The sequence below is a fragment of the Lynx canadensis genome, chromosome E2 (genome assembly GCF_007474595.2).
Source record: "Lynx canadensis isolate LIC74 chromosome E2, mLynCan4.pri.v2, whole genome shotgun sequence".
NCBI classification, from domain to species: domain Eukaryota; kingdom Metazoa; phylum Chordata; class Mammalia; order Carnivora; family Felidae; genus Lynx; species Lynx canadensis.
In genome coordinates this window covers 46,262,912-46,281,495 of record NC_044317.1, presented here as the reverse complement: position 1 = coordinate 46,281,495, position 18,584 = coordinate 46,262,912, and the positions used below count along the sequence as shown (strand labels likewise).

Genomic DNA, 18,584 nt, shown 5'->3' with positions numbered 1-18,584 from the left:
ACCCACTCGCATTCTGTCTCTGTCTCTCTCAAAAATAAAAACAAACATTTTTTTTTTAATTTTTTTTTTCAACGTTTATTTATTTTTGGGACAGAGAGAGACAGAGCATGAACGGGGGAGGGGCAGAGAGAGAGGGAGACACAGAATCAGAAACAGGCTCCAGGCTCTGAGCCATCAACACAGAGCCCGACGCGGGGCTCGAACTCACAGACCGCGAGATCGTGACCTGGCTGAAGTCGGACGCTCAACCGACTGCGCCACCCAGGCGCCCCAAAAATAAAAACAAACATTAAAAAAAAAAGAGAGAGAGAGAGATAAGCAAGTGCTGGAGGTATCTCCTGCACCAAAATGAGCCTTTCTCCTGGAGGAATCAGGAGGATGGAAAGCAAGTTGAAAAGGGAGTGAGCTGACAATGTGATCCAATGTCTGACCAGTACCACCTATCATCTTTCTGGGATCATGAGTCCAAACCACCTCTCCTACTCCTTGGCCTCCACCCGTCTGTCTTCTGGCAGAAGCGCATTCCAATCTGCAGGGTGTTCAATTAACATCTCAAATAAGTTATAAGCTGTCATTTACTCTCCTCTAATTGTTCTCATGTTTGTTAGGTTTACTTCACTAACTAGGGGATAGCTTTCAAAAGCAGAGGGCAAGATCTTGTTTTTCCCCAAAATATGTCTTACGTCTAATGGGCATGAAACCAAATGTTCGACAAAACATCAATCTATGGATAAAAAAGGGTGTAGTACTGGGCAAAACAAACACCTCAAGGAACTCCCACACACACCAATAAATCACAGGTAACTAGTACAGCAGAAAAAGCATATTCTGAAGAAATTTTCTGTTAATTTGAAAGCAACCATCCATTAAAACACCAATTAAAAAGTACCTTATCTGGACACTTCATACGAGTAGAATCTTATAAATGTACAGAAAAGGCAAATCAAGACAAACAGGAAGTAGATTAGTGTCTGCCTGGTGCTGGGGGATTGGGGGATGGTGATGACTGCAAATGGGCACAAGGATCTTTTGGGGATGATGGAAATATTCTAAAATTAATTTGTGGAGATGATTGTACACTCTGTAAATATACTAAAAATCACTGGATTGTATGCTTAAAATAACTGATTTTATGGCATGTAAATACTTTAATAAGGCAGTTAAAAAAATTAGGGGCACCTCCTGTCCATAACACATCAACCAGAATCAGCGGATTGTGCATCTGGAGCAGATACTTTTGATAACATGCCAAAGATCACAAAACATACACAATCAGGGCACCTGGGTGGCTCAGTTGGTTGAGCATCTGGCTCTTGATTTCAGCTCAGGTCATGATCTCACAGTTCATGAGTTTGAGCCCCGTGTCAGGGTCTGCACAGATGGCATGGAGCCTGCTTGGGATTCTCTCTCTCCCTCTCTCTCTGCCAGCTTGCTCTCTGTCTCTCAAAAACAAAACAAACAAAAAAACCATACACAATCAACAAAGGCCCAAGGAAAATATGATAGGAAAAGGGTTCTCTGGTGTATGATCCACTCAACCCCCATGGCTGTCAAATGTCCGAGGCGGCACTGCTAGGAACAAGACAAGATGGACAAGAGCCACAGGATCCACTTATGAACCACAACTGAAAACAACATCAAGGCAGGGAGGACCCAACTGCTACAGAAGAAGCAACAGCCTATCCAGTACCCTGCCAAGCTGAGCACCCTGGATATCACTGACTGCTTTGTGTCCTTGCTTCTTGAGCAGTTTCAGGGACAGTCTTTTTGACAAAAAACCCAAGGGAGGAATTGCACACTTTGTTTTTAATATTATTTATTTTTATTTTTGAGAGAAAGAGTGCAAGCCACAGTGAGGGGCAGAGGGAGAGGAAGGGAGGGTGGGGGGGGAGAGGGAGAGGGAGAGAGAGGAGGGAGGGAGAGAGAGGAGGGAGGAGGGAGAGAGAGAGGAGGGGAGAGAGAGAGAGGGAGGGAGGAGAGAGAGAGAGAGAGGAGGGAGAGAGGGAGGGAGGGAGGGAGGGAGGGGGGGAGGGGGAGGAGAGAGAGAGAGAGGAGAGAGAGAGAGAGAGAGAGAGAGAATATATATCTCAAGCAGGCTCCACGCTCAGCAGAGAGCCCAACTCGGAGCTCAATCCCACAACCTTGGGATCATGCCCTGAGCTGAAATCAAGAGTCAGATGTTCAACTGAGCCATCCTGGTGCCCCAGGAACTGCATACTTCAAATGGGTGAACTGTATAGTAGGTAAATTACATCTCAGTTAAAACAAAAACATGACACAATGTCGAACAAAGCTCAAGGCAGCCAGGTGGGAACCACCAGACACCATAACAGAGAATGCAACGGGGAGACCACTGTATCAAGGGTGGGAATTCGGTAGCTTTTCCTAAGCAAGGGAGCCGGATACACACTCTGTGCAGGTAGAGAAGGCTGAGTGTATAAAGAAGAAAGAAAAGCCTATCTAGGGATGGATAGTAGTTACCTTGGTGAAGTCCACACTGCCCAGAATCTGGCCCTTATTTTTGTAAACTCACACACTTACTCTTAGTGCCCCAGCTGATGAGATGCAGGGACGGTGATCCTTGCTAGCAAAGCACACAAGAGGATGCTGACGAACTGTCAAGCAGGTTGGATGTATATATGAACCAGCATACCACCTCGGAAAGCAAGCTGAAATGGAGCAGGTCACTTGGAGTCAGAGTAAGGAAAAGTCTACAGCAGAATTCCTATGAACATCCTTCTCCATCAGGATCTACCAGGCAGGCCAGAACCACACAGTAGACAACTCAGGACACACCTCAGTCAAGAAAACACAGTCAAGATGCGCCTCTGTGACACTTCCTTCCCTGACTGCTGCTACTGACTGCTGCTTCTTTCTGACTGGAACATTCTTTCTGTAGATGTGATGGTCCCTTCCTAACAAATCTTGCAAGGCTGAGAGACCATTATGTCCCAGACAGCTGCTCACATCTGCTCTTAATGACCACATATTGACGTCATAGTTTAAGTTTCAGAAAACAGCCTTATTTTTAGGTTCCCTGGGTGGGGTAAGAGGGGATTGGGGGAGGGGGAGACTTCACTTTTTCCTTTGCACAGGGGAATTCAGAAATGTATCTTTATTAAGAGAAAACTTGGGACTAAAAATACAGTAAGCCTGTAAAGACGGAGTGTGGACAATTACTGAAGCTGAACGATAGTCCACGTGGGCTCACAGAACTGCTTGCACCGAGGGGCGCCTGGGTGGCTCAGTCTGGTAAGCATCTGACTTCATCTCAGGTCATGATCTCTGGTTGGTGAGTTCAAGCCCCACGTTGGGCTCTGTGCTGACAGCTCAGAGCCTGGAGCCTGCTTCAGATTCTCCGTCTCCCTCTCTCTCTGCCCCTTCCCCACTCACACGCTGTTTCTCTCTCTCTCAAAAATAAACATTAAAAAAACTATAAATAAATAAAAAGAACTGTTTTCACTATTGTTGTATACATTTGAAAATTTCTTAATAAAAACAGCTTCTCTTTTTTTACACAAATTTCATTAGAGTAGAAGAGCTCAAAGTAGCAGATTAGTTGGCTGAAGCTAGGTTCAATAAAGATGAAATTTAACCACACCCTACTGTGTCAAGACAGATCCTTTCTTTGAATATGGAAGTACCCTGTCAAATGGAGAAAATTCTCATTTTGTCACATGCTTCTACTAACTCATCTGCTTTTAAGCCTCTATGATATAAATTTTTATTCACTAGGCTTAAGAAGTGAACTCATGAAGGGGCGCCTGGGTGGCGCAGTCGGTTAAGAGTCCGACTTCAGCCAGGTCACAATCTCGCGGTCCGTGAGTTCGAGCCCCGCGTCAGGCTCTGGGCTGATGGCTCAGAGCCTGGAGCCTGTTTCCGATTCTGTGTCTCCCTCTCTCTGCCCCTCCCCTGTTCATGCTCTGTCTCTCTCTGTCCCAAAAATAAAAACGTTGAAAAAGAAAAAAAAAAAAAAATTAAAAAAAAAAAAAAAAAAAAAGAAGTGAACTCATGAAAAAGAATTTTGGGGGGTACCTGGGTGGCTGTTGGTTAGGTGCCAACTCTTGATTTTGGCTCAGGTTTGTGGAATCGGGCCTGGGTCGGGCTCCACACTGACAGCACGGGGCCTGCTTGGGATTCTCTCTCTCCTCTCTCTATGCCTCTGCCCCCCACCTCCTGCTCATGTGCATGCTCTCTCTCAAAATAAATAAATAAATAAATAAATAAATAAATAAATAAAGTCATGATCTCGTGGTTCATGGGATAGAGCCCCACATCAGGTTGTGCTGCCAGCACAGAGCCTGCTTGGGACTCTCTCTCCCCTTCTCTCTGCCCCTCCCCAGCTCGCACTATCAAAAAGTAACAAACAAGTCTTAAAAAAAAAAAAAAAGGAAAAAAGAATGTAGAGCTTTACTTATTTTTTGAAACCCCACCTATTGCCTTCACTAAGCATTATGCCAGGCACATTATGTACACTATTTTTAATAGTGGTCCAATCAGAGCCTGAGTATTAACATAACCACCCCTCAGATGGACAGAAAGAAAAAGCCACTATAGTAACAGGCAGTGGGGAAAACATGAAACTGAAGTTGCCTAAAAGCCAAAACATTCCTCAGGGCCTTCATCACAATCTGAGGGCTCAAAAGGCCAGGCCCTTTGCTGGGCCTGTTTACAGTCACACTTAATGACAAGGTCACAGACAGCACCACTGGTCAAGGCTGAGGGGCACCTGGTAGGACAAACTTTCAGGAAGTTATTCCCTAATAAATATTACTATTTAATAAAAATTAGTAATAAATATTAGAAATAAAAATTACTATTAAGAGATGACAAAACAATATATTGGTCTTAGAATAGCACTGGAAAACAATCATGAAAAATGCCTCAGGTCCTATTTGTACGCTCACAAATTCTAGTGCAAAATGAAATACATCCTGTAAGTTTTCAAAATGCAGAGTAAGAAAAATGGAAAAAAGCTGCAGAGCACCAAATCTGTATCTACTCGCTTTAGAATATGTAAAAAATGGAATTCCTGTCTTTAGGAACTAGTTAACATTCTCTTGGAAAAGCATCAGAAATGGTTAAAAATCACATATTATCTGAAATATGAACCTAAATTACCAAACCCTGACAGGCATTTTGAACACTGCCTATTATAAAATTGCCAAACAGCCTGGACTTTGCCATGAAAAACAGGTTCCTCTAGTTCTAAAGTCACTAGAGCTTTAATCAAGACAACAAGCCAAAGGCTCAGACACCTTCACTCCATGTGCAATGGGCTGGAATAACCTGCTGTCACCTGCTAACAAGGACATCATAGGAATTTTAGGCTCCCAGGCACTACCAATTTCATTTAACTCTACAGGCTTAAGACAGTATCTAATTCTCCAAAAATGTATAGTTGTAGCTGTGCCTACTCTAAAAAAATTAAGTTAATAAACCATTTCAAATATTCTGAAAACTGGAGAACATACCATAACACAAGTGTATCTACTTCTCAGCGTTAACAAATTCTAACCTTTATATACCCCTTACTTCAATCCCACCTTCTCTCTCTCCCCTGAATAAACAACTGCCTTGAACTTGGTGTTTTCTTTTATTCATGTGTTTATACACAGATTAAGTTTACTTCTAAAACAAGCAAAAAGAACTTTCCTAGGAGTCTAGCCTTTGACACGCTTTTTACTCCCATGGGTGCTACAGACTAAAGAACCCTGACTTCTTTATTTTTTTTAATTTATTTTTTAAGTCTACATCCAAGTTAGTTAGCATGTAGTGCAATAATGATTTCAGGAGTAGATTCCAGTGATTCATCCCCTATGTATGACACCCAGTGCTCATCCCAACAAGTGTCCTCCCTAATGCCCCTTGCCCATTTAGCCCATCCCTCCACCCACAACCCCTCCAGCAACCATCAGTTTGTTCTCTATATTTAAGAGTCTCTTATGTTTTGTCCCCCTCCCTGTTTTTATATTATTTTTGGTTCCGTTCCCTTATGTCCATCTGTTGTTTATATTATTTTTTTTAATTTTTAAGAGAGAGAGACAGAGTGCTACCAGGGGAGGGGCAGAGAGAGAGAGAGAAGGAGAGAGAGACACAGAGTCTGAAGCAAACTCCAGGTTCTGAGCTGTCAGCACAGAGCCCAATGTGGGGCTTAAACTCACAAGCCATGAGATCATGACCTTAGCTGAAGTCAGACACTTAACCGACTGAGCCACCCAAGTGCCCATTTTGCTGATAGCGCTGCTATAAATATTAGAGTGCACGCGTCCCTTCGAAACAGCACACATGTATCCTTTGGGAAAATACCTAGTAGTGCAATTGCTGGGTCGTAGGGTAGTTCTATTTTTAATTTTTCGAGGAACCTCCACACTCTTTTCTAGAGTGGCTGCACCAGTTTGCATACCCACCAGCAGTGCAAAAGGGTTCGTTCCTCTTTCTCCACGAACTCACCAACATCTGTCATTGCCTGAGTTAATTTTAGCCAATCTGACTGGTGTGAGGTGGTATCTCATTGTGGTTTTGATTTGTATTTCCCTGATGATGAGTGATGTTGAGCATCTTTTCATGTGTCTGTTAGCTATCTGGATGCCTTCTTTGGAAAAGTGTCTACTCATGTCTTTTGCCCATTTCTTCACTGGATTATTTGTTTTTTGGGTGTTGAGTTTGAAAGTTCTTTATAGATTTTGGATACTAACCCTTTATCTGATATTTCATTTGCAAATACCTTCTCCCATTCCATCAGTTGCCTTTTAGTTTTGCTGACTGTTTCCTTTGCTGTGCAGGTTTTTACATTGACGAGATCACAATAGTTCACTTTTGCTTTTGTTTCCCTTGCCTCCGGAAACATGTTAAGTAAGAAGTCGCTGCGGCTGAGAACAAAGAAGTTTTTGCCTGCTTTTTCCTCTAGGATTTTGATGGTTTTCTGTCTTATGTTTAGGTCTTTCATTCATTTTGAGTTTATTTTTGTGTATGGTGTAAGAAAGTGGTCCAGGTTCATTCTTCTGTATGTTGCTGTCCAGTTTTCCCAACAACATTTGCTGAACAGACTGTCTTTATTCCATTGGATATTCTTTCCTGCTTTGTCAAAGATTAGTTGGCCATACATTTGTGGGTCCATTTCTGGGTTCTCTATTCTGTTCCACTGATCAAAGTGTCTGTTTTTGTGCCAGTACCATACTGTCTTGATAATTACAGCTTTGTATTACATCTTGAAGTTGGGAATTGTGATGCCTCCAGCTTTGTGAATAACCCTGACTTCTTGCTTCACTGTATGCCTGAGATCAGGCCAAAAAGCCTGGGATCATCTCACAAGCCTGAAGTCACTCATAAAATGGTCCTTTTCCTCCCACCCATCTGTTTATCTAGAGCAAAGCTCAGAAAACATTTTTTATACCTGGCCAAATAGTGAACACAGCCAGTATTTGCTTTGCATGAAAGTATGGAAACCAACTTCTATGACCTTTAAACTTGTTTGTCAAAACATTAAAAATTGTGGGTTAAAAATGTATAGAATGAACAGTAAAATTAATATTTACTTAGTACAATGTGGCTAAAACATTAGAAACTTGAGAATTAAAGTGTTTAAATTTCTTTGCAAAAAAAAAAAAAAATTACCAAGAGTAGCTTGAACGGTGCTTGTGATGGTCTTTAGTCATATAACTTCTGATAATGGAGCAAGCATCGTTTCAATTAGTCTTAGTGAACTGTCACTTTCTAGGTTTGGATCAGCTCCCAACATTTTATCCTTTCTCTTTCAATATCACAACTGCTCTGAGAGTTGCTTTACTTTTTGTGGGTTTTTTTTCTGCCAGTGGTACTTCCACTGGAACATCACTGTTTTTGTCACCACTTTCCTTGTTTCTGTTGATAAGTGGACCCTCACTAGGCTTCGCTGGCTGCACATCCAGTCTTCCAAATCAAGGTAGTTTCAACATTCCCAAAGTAAGCGAGTTCTTCTATCACTCCACTTACGCTCCATTGGAATTTTTTGTTTTTCATTTTTTCAATGTTTATTTATTTTTGAGAGAGAGAGACCAAGTGTGAGCCAGGGAGGAGCAGACAGAGAGGCAGACACAGAATCCAAAGCAGGCTCCAGGCTCCAAGCTGTCAGCACAAGCCCGATGCGGGGCTCGAACTCATGAACTCGTGAACGGCGAGATCATGACCTCAGCTGAAGTCGGACGCTCAACTGACTGAGTCACCCAGGTGCCCCTGTTCCACTGGAATTTTGCTTCCAGCATTACCACTTTTTCTGTTTGCTGCACTTTTCATCTTTTTTGGTCAATTCCCTCTATTGATTAACCACAGGTTAATCAACTGTAACACAGGTTTATTACTGGGAAACAAGGAGGCAAGAAAACCACATGATTTGCTGTGTGTGTAAACTGAGTAACAGATATACAGTGATCAATCACCATGCATATATGTCATTTACATAGTGATCTGTGACCGAAGAGCTGAAACTTGTACTTTATCCAAGTACCCAGAGTTAATATACTGTGGTAACTAAAATCCGTGCGTGTCAAAAACCATGCAAAGCAGGGATTGCCTTTATTTCAGACTTTGTGGGTCACAATCTGTTCTAACTACTCAACTGCAGCATTGTAGCATGAAGGCAGCCTTCGACAAACATGTAAATGAATGACCATGGCTGTCATTTCAGTAAAACCTTATTTATGGGCACTAAAATTTTATTTCATGTAACTTTTACTGATTCTTGATTTTTTCAAACATTAAAAAATGTAAATAGCTCTTAGGCCATACGCAGGCAGCAACCATGATACAGTTTAATCTCTTCTTTAGAGAGTGTTTATAAAAACACCCAGTTCAGATTTTCCACCCTGTCATTATAGAACTCAGCAAGCCTTATACGTGCAGTCAGAAGCTATCAAATAGACTCCTAGGGTTCACATTTCTTATAACAACACTGACCATGCATTCCTCAGGTTTTTCCTTTGCCAAGAACACTGTAGCATACCCTCCCATTGCTAAAAACAGCACTACTCTTTCCATTAAAGCAACTTAAAATTCTAAAGACAATAATGAAAGATAAATTACCTGCTATAATAATTCTCAGACATTTGAAAATCTTATTTTACACACAAAAAATAAGAGCACAGTTCACTCCTCAGTATCAAAAAGCAAAGAAAGCAATCGAGAGTCATTTAATCCAAGTGTTTCAAACAACAGGGGCAACAGTTACCACATTCCCAGAGGGCTTGGTGTTCACAGACCTACAACAGCTGAAAATTCACCATCAAGACATCTTATTTGTGCTGGTTAAGTAACTTGTAAGACATGCACATAACAGCGCTGTTAAAGACAGGCAAATGTGTGTGTGCTGGTATAGAAAAATGTCTAAGACTGAGGAGAAAAACAGGAGAATGGTTTATGTATTGTAATTGCTTTCTAAACTTTTAATTTAGACACGTGTATGAATTTACCTTTAAGGAAAGGAACTGAAGGAGGGAGAGAGGCTTTTCCAGTTTTTTTCCATCCAGAATACACAGTGTGAGTATTCTAATCTTGTGAATACGTTACTTTTTGTTGTTGTTGTTGTTAAGGGTCAGCAGTGGTTTTTTCAGGATAGTGGAATATGGTCCCTGCTGTGTAAAATTTTCAGTTAAAGGGGCACCTGGGTGGCTCAGTCTGTAAAGCGTCCGACTTCGGCTCAGGTCATGATCTCACGGCTTGTGAGTTTGAGCCCCACGTTGGGCTCTGTGCTGACAGCTCAGAGCCTGGAGCCTGCTTCCGATTCTGTGTTCCTCTCTAGTTCTGCCCCTCCCCTGCTCGTGTGTGCGCGGGCGCGCTCTCTCTCTCTCTCTCTCTCTCTCTCTCTCTCAAGAATAAATAAAACATTTTTAAAAATTAAAACAAATAAAACAAATAAAAATTTTGGTTAAAAAATTTTAAACTACATGAGAAATAAAATTGAATGTGCTAAATTCCTTAGGATCTTGAGCAGTATGAAGCAACAAGTGTTTGGTGAATAGCTATTGTATGTAAACAGGGTCACCATACAATGTACCCTCCAGATGAGGACATTTTTCAGAATGAAAGGGGGCATTCTTAATAGTCACTCTGTGACATAAAGTGGCATAAATTGGAACCCTCCAAGGTAAACTGGGCTGAGTAGTCATCCCTAGAAAGCATTGACTGAGGATGCGGTCTTTTGCCCTTCAGGGGTTTATAATTAGAACAAGGCTCGCTTGGGCAGAAAAACAAAAGTCAAAAAAATCACATAACATAAAATATTTCAATCACATTACAAGCCCTGAAATTCAAAGGGCTTGTAAGCCAACACAAGGTACAAAGGAAATGACCAAAGGTTCTGGTATGGGGAGTGACACATATGAAAGTCATTTGGAAAAAGTGTGTAGGACAGATCCTCATTCTGGTAAAGGATCTACGTGTGGAGGGATCCCTGGCTGCCATTATTATCCACTGTCTTACCTAACGCAGTCTTCCTAACCTGTGTTTTTTTCCTCATTCATAACATGGGAACAACAGTACATTCAATAAACACATACTAACCTAACAATAAAGCTGGAAAATGTATAAACCCCATTTTCTTTTTTTTTTTGAGAGAGAGCCTGTGTGTAAGCAGGAGAGAGGGACAGAGGTGGGGAGGGGAGAAGGGGAGGGAGAGGGAGAGAGAGGAAGAGAATCCCAAGCAGACTACACACTCAGCGAGGAGCCCAACCCCACAACCCTGGGATTATGACCTGAGACGAAATCATGAGTTGGATGCTCAACCAACTAAGCCACCCAGGCGCCCCTAAACCCGTATTCTTTAATTCAGCAAGCCACATGTTCACTGATTTAGGCCTGGCTGGTTTAAAAAAAGAAAAAATCCTGCAGATTTTAGAAGCTTGGAATATATAAATGGAAGAATCTTGGGGGGGCTCAGGAAGATAAAGCAAAGCTCTGATTGTGAATCCAGTGTATCTGTGGCATAGTAAGATACAGATTTAGTCACTGCCCCCCGCCCCCCCCAACTGCACCTTCAGACACAGAGGTTTCTAAAATCCTTGTGGTTTCTTGAGTGCTAGAAGCACCTTTGTTCTAATAATTGGTCTTTGGCCTGGGTTCCTGACACAAGAGTTAAGAGCCTGGTAATCTCTGGTGTGATAATGAGATGACTGGTGGCTGGGGGGCCCCTATATAGCTTCTGGATGGGGGCTGGTTTTCGGAAAGACAAAGGCAAGATTGAAGGGTTGGAACTTTCAGCCCCACCCTCATCCTCTAGGAAGAGGAGGTGAAAGGGAGTTTGAGTTAATCAATCCTGCCCACAGGATGAAGCTTCAGTAAAAAAAACCCTAACTGAAGGGGTTAGGAGAGATGGGTTGGTGAACACATCATGTACCAGGAGGGTGGCTCACCCTAAACTCCATGAGGACAGAAGCTTCTGTGCTGGGGACCCTCCCAGACTTTACTCCAGATCTTCATCTGGCCATTCATCTGTATGTAAATGTATCTCCTGGAGTTCTGTGACCCATTGTAGCAAATTACTGAACCCAAAGGGGTTGTGGGAACCCTTGATTTATAGCAAGTAGGTCGGAAGTACAGGTGACAATTTAGGACTTTCAACTGAAGATGGGGGGGGGCAGTCTTGTGGGACTGAGCTGGTAATCTTCGGGGTCTGTGCTAACTCCAGGGAGTCGGTGTCAGAAGTGAGTTAAATAGCTGTTCACTTAGAAATGGAAAACTGGGGGCGCCTGGGTGGCGCAGTCAGTTAAGCGTCCGACTTCAGCCAGGTCACGATCTTGCGGTCCGTGAGTTCGAGCCCCGCGTCAGGCTCTGGGCTGATAGCTCAGAGCCTGGAGCCTGTTTCCGATTCTGTGTGTGTCTCTCTCTCTCTGCCCCTCCCCCATTCATGCTCTGTCTCTCTCTGTCCCAAAAAATAAATAAACGTTGAAAAAAAAATTAAAAAAAAAAAAAAAAAAAAAAAGAAATGGAAAACTGCTTGATGTGGAAAAGCCCATTCATCTGGTGTCAGCAATACTCTGCAGAAAACAGGAGAGTTTTCTCTTTAAAATCCATTTCATTTAGGGTAAAACTAAGAATGTGAGCAAGAGAACTATCTTGAGGACATTATAAATATAACTCAGCCCAAGATGAAGTGAGGGTCTCTCTGTGTGATTTACACATGTTCTGGATATAGTTAGTATAAAAGTGTTTTTCGGCAAATTTGTTAGCAAAAAGTCCCCTTTTGTGACATCTAGACTTGTATCGCCTGGTCTGGAATGCACTATTTATTAATCTTGAGGCTGCTTTGACAGCAACTTGTCTGGGAAAGGGCATTCACTCACTGAAACTTGAATTCACTGGTTAGCAGTAAAGTAAGGAGGCTCAGTCAGTTTCTCCTCCATAGGCTCCACTGAGATACATTCTGCGGGTGCGGACGGATGCAGTTCTTAACAACTCAAATGGGAGGAATATCTTTGACACACGGACCAAAAACATAAACAGTGTTAAAGATTAAAGGAGTTTTGTATTCCATTATAAGCACAAAGCTTTGAATAAGTAGTAGATATTATATTTTTATGAAGGCCAGACCAATAAAGGGACAGTGGGAATGAAGATAAAAAAGAATGACACAGTTCACTAGAAAGTCCAACCGAATATGATGACTGATGTGACCCAGGGATAAGGAAGACCAGAAGTACAACCTCAAGCTGGAGTTGATCAAACCAACTCAACCATCCTCACTCCTCCCTTTGTTTCTCTGCTGTGTGACCATTTCCATGCTTAAAGTGACACCATCCCTTATCTGCACCCATAGTAAGACAATGGCAAACTATCACATGGATCAAAGTCCTGCAACTCCACATTACTGGAGATTAAGAGTTCAGAGCCTGGGGAAAATAAAAAAACAAATGCCCTGGTTACCCATTTGGACCTTCAAGTATCTTTTCACCAAGGAACGAGAGAATTTTAAAAGTTGTGTAAGTGGAGAAGTACTGAATATCACAGATCAACTCTTGGCTGTTTTAATTCTACCATGCCAAATTCCAAAGTTGACATTTATTCTGTGACCAGCCTTATTTGAAAGTGATCTATAAATCCACGTAGTTTGGTTAGCTGGGCAGGTTCTACATACTTAAGTGCTTCTGTTTTCAGTACAGAAAACTACCCATCTCCTCTACGTTTGGGTGCCTGGAAGTTGTCATTATTAGGATAAGTAATTCAGAAACTTCAAAATAACTGCTAGGTATTTATAAGGAAAGAACATTTACAATGACAAACCCAACTTAAATTATAAGACTCATAAAATCTTGTTTTAGATATAAAATCTTGGCATTTTAGATATAACATTTTGATACATAAGTTTACATTTTATAAACACCAACACCATGCAAACCACCATTCCTACCCACTGTCACCTCATATTCATCACTCAAACAAGACTATAAATTCTACCCTTACCTAAATCTATAACTAGAATCACAGTAGCCCATCTGAATAACTTGGAAGGAAAGTTTCAATGTCTTTAATGGGTAGGACTCCCTGTTAATTCACATTCAGGGAGGGGCACCTGGGTGGTTCAGTCGGTTAAGCATCCAACTTCAGCTCAGGTCATGATCTCACGGTTTGCGAGTTTGAGCCCCACATCGGGCTCTGTGCTGAGAGCTCAGAGCCTGGAGCCTGCTTTGGATTCTGTGTCTCCCTCTCTGCTCGTCCCCTGCTCATGCTCTCTGTCTCTCTCTCAAAAATAAATAAACATTAAAAAAAAATTTTTTTTAATTCACATTCAAGGATTCTTAACATTTTCTGAATAGTGGTCCATTTTCACATATTGATCAAAACTAATAAATCCCCTCCTTAGAACAGTTTCTCAATTTTTTTCCATTATCACCCCCTAAAGACCTTTTTAGAAATGTTTCCCTGATCACCCCATTAAATTTCAATACCACGGACATACCGTATATTTATTTATGTGCAGTGGCCATTTGAAAGGTCACTATTGATAAAATCTAGTATTTTTTCACCTGCTTAAGGGCATGCTCTAGACTCTAAATGACAGACGTAAAGACACACACAAACTATGACCTATGAACTCAAGGACTTCAGAAGCCATGGACCCAGGACCCTTTTGGTGAGATCCATCTCAAATACTAGTGTGTAAAACAGCTTAAATTCTTGCCCTCATCTCAAAAATGGATTTCTAATAATGGAAAATGTACTTCAAATAATTTCAAAGTTACCAGGACTCAGCATCCACGTTCCAGCGTTCCTTTTCAGTTTTCAAAAGATCTTGTCAGAAACAACACGTGAAAGGACATTGTGACCAGGACTGCACAAAGACACCCATAATCCTCATGCTAATACTTCTGGGGTCATCTGTGAAATCTGCCTTAGTCATGTCACCAGTAGGCCACCGGGCTTCCTGGGGTTGATGAAGTCATTTCAGTGTGACCCCTCCAGGCTTCTCTCCCCTCTCACATGAATCACGGGCTACCTCACCACTCAGCTAGCCTCGGTCTAGCCTCAGCACGTAGCAGAGGCTCGGCTGCCAGGCCAACTACCTCAAGACAAGCCTGAGAGTTGCAATGACTTTGGGGATAGGGGAAATGAGGAGTGCCCCAGGAGCCAGGTGAAAAAGAAGTTTGCTTTCTCTATCACAGGCCAAGCTCTCAAATGCTGACCAGAGCAAAGGAATGTTTCTGGTGGAAAGGGGCTGCGTTGCCCTCAGTGGACCTGAAAGTAAGGCCCTCATTGTCTTTAGAGACTGTTATCATTTGTATCTCAAAGGCCATGTTTTCAATACTAAGACACACCAAACCACATCTTACTGTTCTTATAGTACTTGTCACCACATATATATTCACTGTTTGTTTATTTACTGTATTGTCCTCCTCTCCGAGGTAGGTGCCATGGATCAGGAGGTCATTTGTTTTGTTCAGTGCTATTTCCGGCGCCTGAAATTACTGTACCTGGCACTTGGTAGGTGTTCAATAAATACGTCTTGAATAAATCAATGAATAAATATTTCAGACTGTCCTGGAACCAAACTGTCTTGACAGCAAGCAAAACACGTGCTTCTTCTGTGAAGGGCAAAAATACAAGACGCTACTTTGGAGAACCCTCAGCTGATCACCAACACCAACTGCACCAAGTTAGCTCTCAACTGTCAGATCTCCAACCACTCAGTTTACAACCATCCATGGGGGTGAAGAGAAGAGAAAGGAGTGGTGACTAATAACATGCTTACTGGAGAAGTGCTGGAAAGTTTGTCCATTCAGTCAAAGTTCTGGGGGAACTGTAATTAACCCAAGAGGTTGATGGAAACTGAAGATCACTTGAAAGTGCAGTGGAGGCTCTCAAATGAAGGCTGCTGTACTTTTCTCTAGTGGAAATTCCCAAGAACAATCAACAAAGGACTATGAGCCCAGTAACCATTAATGTGAGTTCTGATGCCCACGTTCAGGCATAAAGTTACTGGCAGCAGGAACTACATTTAAACTTCCCAAAGGAATTGCTGAGGTTCTATTCTGAAAAGGAATACACAGTTGACTTTCCTCTTTATGATTTTCTTAATAACATTTTCTTTTCTCTAGATTGCTTTATTCTAAGAATACGGTATTTAATACATATACAAAATATGTGTTAATTAACTGCTTATATTATTGATAAGTCAACAGCAGGCTATTAGTAGGTTAAGTTTTGGGGGAACTAATCAAAAGTTCCATGTGGATTTTCAACTGTACCCTGTGCTGGTCAAGGGCCAAATGTATTATCTGCCCTTGTACTGATCAAAATTAAAATTACGTATTTTGGGGCACTCCAAGTAACAGGATTTATCACCTAGGACGATATTTAAAAAATCACACACATATGTGCCCACCTGATAAGGGCTTTTCCCTTGCTAACAGCGATGATACACACACACATACCACACTGTACAATTTATAAGGAGCTGTTATTTTCTTTGACCTCCATTTACTAAGTGTGGCACATATTTTCTTTAATATTTATTTTTATGTATTTTTGAGAGAGAGAGAAACAGTGAGTGAGGGAGGGGCAGAGAGGGAGAATCCCAAGCAGGCTCTGCACGGTCAGCCTGATGCAGGGTTCAAACCGTGAGATCATGAGCAAAAACCAAGAGCCAAAATCAAGAGTCAAACACTTAACCAACTGAGCCACCCAGGCGCCCCTAAATTGGGCATATTCTTAAGATGGGGGGCGTGGTGTCACAACTCAAATGCTTAGAGATACAGTGGGCAGGCCAAGTGCATAAAGACTGAGGGAGAGTAGTCTATGTCCTTTCCAAAGGAGCACTATAGGTGCTATGTGGGAACACTGACCTGGTGCTGCTCATCTTCACATTTTTCAGGCAGAGCCCCAAGACAAATTTTTCCATAAAAAATTCCCCAGTTCTAGAAACTATACAAGTCACATAAAGCCTGTTTGAGGCCTCTTGGGAATCAACAGTTTATAATCTGTGTGTTTTCCACGGCAGACTGGCACTCTCCCTGACTGCTAGAAACACCCAGAGCAGCACCAGCTCTTCCCCACCTCCATCGGCAGAGGTCTGGAGTCAGGACACTCTCTGTCTAGCCTCCAAGTGTCACTACATCCCATGCCCCTTCCTATCCGCCCTCCAACACCCAGCACCTGCTCAACATTGTCAGTCTTGAAACCACATGACACTTCTATCACCTGCTTATCACATCAGCCACAGACTCCTGAATTACCCCCCTTGTCCCCATACATCCTGTTTTGTTCCCACCTCTCTTCTCCCTAACTCCCGGGGTTTCCAGAACTTAGCAACTACTGTAAGCAAAAATCTTTCATTTCCTCAATCTTCTTTCTCAACATTCTCGTCACTTTCTTACTCTAACCAAACTCCGCTCTCCCCTGAGGACATGCCTTCTCTTGTGCCCTTCCAAGAGAGTAGGGCTCCTTGCTCCTGGAACTGCTTCTACACCATTCTCCTCCTGCCCTCTCAAACCCTAGCTATTAATCTCATCATTAAAGTAGATTACACCCCACCCTGTGTATCACCTGCTAACTGAGATCACTACTCCTCACTTCATGACTTCAGCTCTCAGTTCACTGTCTTCCATGCTGCCTCTCATTCTCAGTGATTTCCCTACCGAGGTAGGTGACCCTCGAACCATCCTGGCCTCATACTCATCTAGTGGCTGCAGAAACACCTCGCTCTTAGTGGAAGACCTTGCTGCCTGAGAAAAATCAAAGCAATCAGAAAAAGCAGGGTGGGGAATCAAAACTACCTCCTGCCTCAAATTAAACTATCTGAAAGCTTTCAAACAAACAGAACTTCAGATAAGCAAGGTCGTTAGTTCACACAGCCAGACAGCAGTACTTGTGAAAGGTCAGGAGGTCCAGCCATCTACAGCAACCAGAAAGGCCACTGGGAAAAGAGAAGGCGTGACTGTCAATTACTATTGTGTGACCTGAGGCAAGACCTGTAACTTCACCACCAAACCAGGTTGTTTCAAGGATTAAACAACACACGGGAGCTCAGAGTAAGCAAGAAGTTAACCATAAACCCAGTTTTGAGAAAATCCAGGCCAGGTAACTGGAAGGCACATCCTAACATAATCACATCACTGAAAAAAGTCCAGAAGTACTGTCAAATTCTAGCTCAGATTGCAAGAATGATCAACGCTTGTATTCTTGATTCCTTAACCTACAGAGTTAATAATCCTCTCCCACCAACCCTTGATATCCCCATTAGCTCATTTTTTCCTGCCTCCAGTGTAGGGACATTACCAGTCTTCTGAAGTCACCACAGGTGATGACTTGGTGTGCACACATCCTTTCTCTCCTTCCACCCAAAATGCTGGCCACCTGGCTCCTCCCGACTGCTCCCACCTCATATCCTCCTCCAATTATCTCCCCACCCCTCCTCCTGCTCCAGCTATGATGGTTCTCTGTCTTTTCCTTGAATACCCCCAGGCTTGCCCCCCACCTCAAAGCCTTTGTACTCCATCACCTCCAACTGGACTCTCGTCCACAAGGTTCTTGTGTGGCTGCTGCCTCCTCATTCTTGTTAGGGCTCAAGATGTCACCCTCCTCAGAGAGACGTCCCCTGACCACCTGAGCTAAGCAGCCCCCATCATCTTACATCATCCTGTTGTGTACTTCACCTTGTTCATTTACTTCTTAGTAACTTAATACTGTGGTGGCTGCTCTTTATCTAAATGTTTACCTACTCACTGTCTTGGTCCCCGCCCCCCCCCCCCCCAACTAAAATATAAGCTCTCCAAGTGCAGGGACCTGGCTTGTTGGAAGTTACAAATGTGCCACTGGTGCCAGCACCATCCCTGACATATAGCAGGGGCTCAATAAGTTTTGCTGAATCAATGAATTCTTCTTTCAAAAGTGTTTTTTTTCCCCCCCAAAGCCTGGCTGTCCTGGTCTGAAGCAGTTGAGATTATAACACTTGTTCAAAAAGACGTTTCAGGCCAAACTTCCGTAAAATGTAGAGGTTTAACATCGGGCCTTGTTCTCCGCCAGCTTCTAAGGACCAGTTTCACAAACCCAACCCCAGCTTCTCAATGCCAATACTCTTCTTATACCAAAGGGCCCAGTCTTGCACCCTGGTAACGTTT

The 18,584-nt window shown here is 42.6% G+C and overlaps 1 protein-coding gene across 1 annotated transcript in view; it reads right to left on the bottom strand.

Moving 5' to 3' along the window:
- Positions 1–18,584, bottom strand: part of SPINT2 (serine peptidase inhibitor, Kunitz type 2) — a 28,589-nt gene that overhangs the window by 8,934 nt on the left and 1,071 nt on the right. The gene's annotated exons all lie outside the window — the stretch shown is intronic.